Below are 6,608 nucleotides of genomic sequence, written 5' to 3'. Positions count from 1 at the left end.
GGGGACATATGTTTCTTCTTATACAGGGCCGTGCCTAGCACAAAACAACTAGGGGTGGTAATGGGGGGGGGGGAGGGGGGTCTAATAAAACAAAAGGGTAGCAATAGGAGGGGGTAATAAAACAAGAATCATAGCGCAGTAATATAGGGTATTATTTACCTCAATAAAAAGGACACTTTTAACCTAAAATTAAAACATTTTAATATTGATTCAGATGAAGGGGGACGGGTGGGCATACATACCACTGCATATAGCTCAGTTGGAAGAGCGTCTGCTAGGGGAAGCGGAAGTTGGTTCGATATTCAACATTCAACATTCAATATTGAATATTGCTCTGACAGAACAACATTCAACATTCAATATATTTTTCTGAAAGATGCAATTAACATTCTTTAAAAACTTCAATTCCGATATAAGTGTTTGTCTATGAAAACAACCAATTTAGGGTGACAGGAATAAACGATAATATTGGATGGCTCAGAAATAAAGCAAAGTGGTAATCCATGTAAAAATTTACTAAAGGTCGTAATTCGAAGATCAGCTCAATATTCAGATTAGACCCACAATTCTGAAACTAAACATAGAATGTTTATCATATGACAAACACGTGTTCAGCAGTGCACATCCAACTCGTATATAATAAACACGGGGTGGCTTAAGGGCAACTTCCAAAATAACGCCCCTTCACTATATAGGGTAGACAGTGTAAAATAAAGTTACCCACTATTCTGAAACTAAACATAGAATGTTTATCACATGATAAACAAGTGTTCAACTGTGCACATTCAACCCATATATAACAAACACGGGGTGGCTCAGGGGCAACTTTCAAGGTAACGCCACACCCATATATATGGTACACAGTATAACTACACCATACTCGTTTGCAGTCTCGCAGCTCTGAAACCGGACATAGAAAGTTTATGAAATTCTACAGATCCAGGCTATAGTGCATGCTCTTTGGTAATGTGTAGAGACTAGGGTGGCTCAAGACCCTATCTGGACGTGACGCCCCGTTAAAGGTTCAAATTCGGAGATCAGCTCAATATTCAGTTTAGACCCACAATTCCGAAACTAAACATAGAATGTTTTAATATATGATAAACAAGTGTTCAGCAGTGCATATTCAACCCATATATAACAAACTCGGGGTGGCTCAGGAGCAACTTTCAAGGTAACGCCCCACCCATATATATGGTACACAGTGTAAAATCAAGCTACCCACAATTCTGAAACTAAACATATAATGTTTATCATATGATAAAGACATGTTTAGCAGTGCACATTAAACCCATATATCACAAACACGGGGTAGCTCAGGGACAACTTTCAAGGTAACGCCCCACCCCTATGTATGGTACACAAAATAACTACACAACTCTCGTTTACAGTCACACAATTCTGAAACTAAACATGGAAATTGTTTGGAATTCTACTCATACATTCATATTCTGTGGAAATATGAAGAGTCTAGGGTGGCTTAAAACCCTGTCTGAAAGTAATGCCCCGTTAAATGTTGAATTCGCAGATCAGATCAGTATTCAGATTAGACCCACAATTCTGAAACTAAATATAGAATATCTATTACCGTATACGCAAATATTTTCGCGGCTAAAATAATTCGCGATCGGGCTTTCATTTTACATTTTCGCGAGGAATTATTTTCGCGATTGTGTCCCCCGATAATAAAATCAAAATTACCCATATTTCATTTGCCAAACTCTTTTCAATGACGATTTCACGCACATGCTGTCAGCGAGACGTCAATGTTGTATGTATGTCTGATAAGACATGTTTTTGGTGGAACACGCACATGCGATACAGAGAATTGAAAAACGCAAATATCAGAAGAAATAACTTTTAATTATTGGTGGTACCCAAAAACTTCCATTCAAGGTTACAAAGAAAACAAACAAAACTGAGGTTACGTAAAAACAGACTTACGCGCAACTGTGTATCACTTCGATCAAATCCACGTGACCAGGCTGGTTTACAGAATCACGTGACCTTGCGGACCTCTGGCTGCTTGATTTTGATGTGTTGGGCGTGTAGAGATAAGACTATATATTATAAGGTAAATAATATTATACCAAATCGGAAATAATTTCGCGCGTAATTAAATTCGCGGTGCTATCAACGTGTTCGCGATTTTCGCGGTATATTTTATTCGCGAAAATATTTGCGTATACGGTATATGATAAAGAGATGTTCAGCAGTGCACATCCAACCCATGTGTCTGAGTGTTGTTTAATAAATCTTGTAAAATCTTGTAAATCTTGTATGGCTCTGGGGCAAATTTCAAGATAACGCCCCATCCATATATATGGCACACAGAACAACTACACAACACTCGATTACAGTCAATCAATTCTGACACTAAACTTGGAAATTTGATAGAATTCTACAGATACATTCTATAGGGCATGTTCTATGGAAATATGAAGTCTAGGATGGCTCAAGACTGTGTGAACATGACGTCCCATTAAACGTCGAAATTCGGAGATCAGTTCAATATTCAGATTAGACCCACAATTCTGAAACTAAACATTATGATAAACAAGTGTTCAGTAGTGGACATCCAACCCACAAATTACGTCTCAGGGGCAACTTCCCAAGTTACGCCCCATCCATATATATGATACACAGTGTAAAATCAAGCTACCCACAATTCTGAAACTACACATAGATTGTTTATCACATGACAAAGAGTTGTTCAGCAGTGTTCAAATTTGGATTTCAGCTCAATATTCACATTGGACCGACAGTTCTCAAAGTAAGCATAAAACGTTTATCATATGATGGAGATAGAAATAAACATAGAATGGGAAATGGACTAACTCTATAGCTGTGACAGATTATGATGATGCTATTTAAAACTGACATTGTAGTGAATCCACTAAAGAGCCACTAAAGAGCCAAAACATATAGCTTTGCATTTGTTTCCATTAGCACTGGGTGTGATTTAGCTGAATCGGTTGAGAGCTTCCCCGAGGCGCTTGCGTCGTAGGATCGAACTACCTGGGTGGATACATTCAACTCCTTGTTTTTCCCCTTCCAACCAGTGCAGCACAACTGTTCAAAGACCGTTGTATATGTATGTAGGAAAGTGCATATAAAATATCCCCTGCTACATTAAGACAAACGTAGCGGGTTTCCTCTGATGATTACTTGTCAAAATTACCAAATATTTGACATCCAACAGACCATGATTAATTAATCAATGTGCTCTATATTGTACATTACTGACCCCTCCAATTGCAAGTATCTTCCGACGCTTATGCAGCAGAATTGGTGTAGAAGTCATTATTCACGCCTATTTCGCTATTTCTCGTTCCAGTCAGTGTACCCCGATTTGTATATGAAAGGCCGTGGTATATGTTATCCTGTCTGTGGAATGGTCCATATAAAATATACATCGCCACTAATGAAAACCTGTAGCGGGTTATGTCAGATATATAAATGTTTGACATCCAAATATAACCGATTATTAATAAATCAATTTGCTCTAGTGGTGTCGTTCAACAAAAAACTTTTAACTTTTTTAATGCCAGGGTTACAATATTCATTCTGCAAATGAGACCAGAAAACTAAAATTGGCCGAATTACTAAGATATCACACGTCAATAGGATGGCGTGTACACATTTCAGACATGGCAAATTGAGATGTCCTTACATTGTCTGATATTTCGCTTCTGCAAAAAAAAACTAATTTTCAGGCATATGGTGCCCTGAGAGTTTCTAACAGTCAATATTTCTAAGCGTTATATTAACATAAAACAAGTCAAGTGAGATAAAAGAAGTATTTATTTTTTAATGTAATAAAATATTAGTATAACAATATATTAACATTAAAGGGACATACCCTAGTTTTTAAACACTAAGGCATATTATTTTTTACTATTAGAGCCGTTTTGGATAACTGAAATCATACTTTGCATAGATTTTATTGCTTAGATTATCCATTTCCGTACATTCAAAGTGTTTTTGGTCATCTTGGTGTTTTTAATATCACAAAATATATTTCTCATATTTTTAAAAACGCACGTGTGTCTGTGAAATAACAGTTATGGAGTCGAGTTTTAGTCTATTTTTAGAGGGTATTTCACCATTCCAAAGTAACAGACTCATGTTTCCTCAATTTTAACTTTATCCAGATGTGTTACAGGTTTGTAGATTAACTAAATGTAGTGTTAATTTTCACGGGTTGAAAGTAGGGTGTGTCACTTTAAGTCTGGCTTAACGCAATAACAATAGGTTCAAATTTCTTTATCGACATAATATTTTTTATTGAAAAAAAAGTATTATAGCTCCTTAGACTCACTGTACACAACAATTGAACAACAAAAGGAATGAAATTATGTTAATATATATATATATATAACCCGACTCGACTAGAGAATTTCAGACTAGATTTACTCTTTAAATCCGTTCTTTTAGTACAGTAAACACAAATAAATTTTAGTTTTGCGATAACAATACAAAACGTACATATTTATTTATTATTTTATTAATTAGAGTTTGGAAACATAGTTCGACGTCAAATAATGACGTCATACGGCAAAATCCTTGGTAGGATGACGATACTCGATTTGCGTACACAAAAATGGAATAAATAATGCTTTCTCACTATTCCTGTAGGATTGCAGGATACAAATAATAACTGGTTACTGTCTTAATTATATACATATACACACGCGCGCGCGCGCGCACACACACACACACACACGCACGCGCGCGCGCACACACACACACACACACGCACGCACGCACGCACGCACGCACGCACGCACGCACGCACACACACACACACACACACACATTCATATACAGTGAAACTCCTCTAAACCTGACATCCTCGGGACCAACATATACATACACCTATACACATGCACATACACATACACATACACATACACATACACATACACATACACATACACATACACATACACATACACATAGAGAGAGAGTGGGGGGGAGGGGGGATATCACACAAATATACCAGTGATAAAAAAAATTGTGAAAGGAGATCCGGGATATCATCATGTAGGTTGAGTAGTAGGAAATACGCTGACTTTAAGATAAGTACGACGTATAAATGTAAGTGAAAGTCGACATTCATTCAGTTCATTCATTTCAACTTATTTTCTTGCTTATATCCAAGTAAGGTTCAAGCATGCTGTCCTGAGCACACACCTCATCTATCTGGCTGTCTGTCTAGGTGTGTTAGTTGTTAGTTGTTAGTTAACAGTGTGTTAGTTGTTAGTGTTTAGTGAGAGAAAAGAGTGTGTAGTGGTCTTACACCTACCCACCGAGTCGATAAAACAAACTCGCTCTGGGTGGAAGCCGGTACTGGGCTGCGAACCCAGCACCTACCAGCCTTAATTCCGATGGCTTAACAATGACACTACCATGGAAGGTAGTCAACATTAATTTATCGCCAAAACAGGGACATAGCCAGATACACATACAGGCACGCATGAACACACGTAAATATACATGCTTGCATGCATACAGCATCCATCCATTCATCCGAGGCAGGACGTAGCCCATTGGTAAATAAGTCGCCTGATGTGCGGTCTGTCTAGGATCGATCCCCGTAGGTGGACCCATTAGACTATTTATCGTCCCAGCCAGTGCGCCACGAGTGGTATATCAAATAACGTGATATGTGCTATTCAGTCTGTGGGATGGTGCATACAAAAGACCCCTTGCTACTAAATGATGGGTTTCCTCTCTAAAACTCTAGCCGGTGATTCAGAAATTAATCAATGTGTTCTAGTGTTGTCGTTAATTAAGCCAAACTTTAAACCATTCATCGATCCACCCACGTACGTACCTACATACCAACCCACCTATATACCAATATTCAATTTTATACATGGGGGTGGGACGTAGCCCAGTAGTAAAGCGCTCGCTTGTTGCGCGGTCGGTTTGGGATTGGTCACTGTTGGTGGGCCCATTGGGCTGTTTCTCGATCCAGCCTGTGCACCACGACTGGTATAGTCTGTGGGATGGTGAATATAAATGATCCCATGCTACTAATGAAAAAACAATGTCGCGGGTTTCCTCTCTATGACTGTCAAAATGACCATGTTTGAAATCCAATAGCCGATGATTAATAAATCAATGTGATCTAGTGGTGTCGTTAAATAAAACAAACTTTTAACATATATATACAGATAGTAGATACACGCACACACACATACACACACATAGCGAATGCAGCGAGGCCGATACGACAGTAACCAAACCAGTTATTGCCAATTATATACATATACACACGCACGCGCGCGCACGCACACACAGACACACACACATACACACACGCGCACACACGCGCACACACGCGCACACACACACATTCATATACAGTAAAACCCCTCTAAACCTGACATCCTCGGGACCAACATATACATACACCTATACACATGCACATACACATACACATACACATACACATACACATACACATACACATACACGTACACGTACACATACACGTACACGTACACGCACACATACACGTACACGTACACATACACATACACATACACATACACATACACATACACATACACATACACATACACATACACGTACACGTA

Source organism: Gigantopelta aegis, chromosome 2, assembly GCF_016097555.1.
Source record: "Gigantopelta aegis isolate Gae_Host chromosome 2, Gae_host_genome, whole genome shotgun sequence".
In the NCBI taxonomy this organism is placed as follows: domain Eukaryota; kingdom Metazoa; phylum Mollusca; class Gastropoda; order Neomphalida; family Peltospiridae; genus Gigantopelta; species Gigantopelta aegis.
This window is presented reverse-complemented; position numbering follows the sequence as displayed.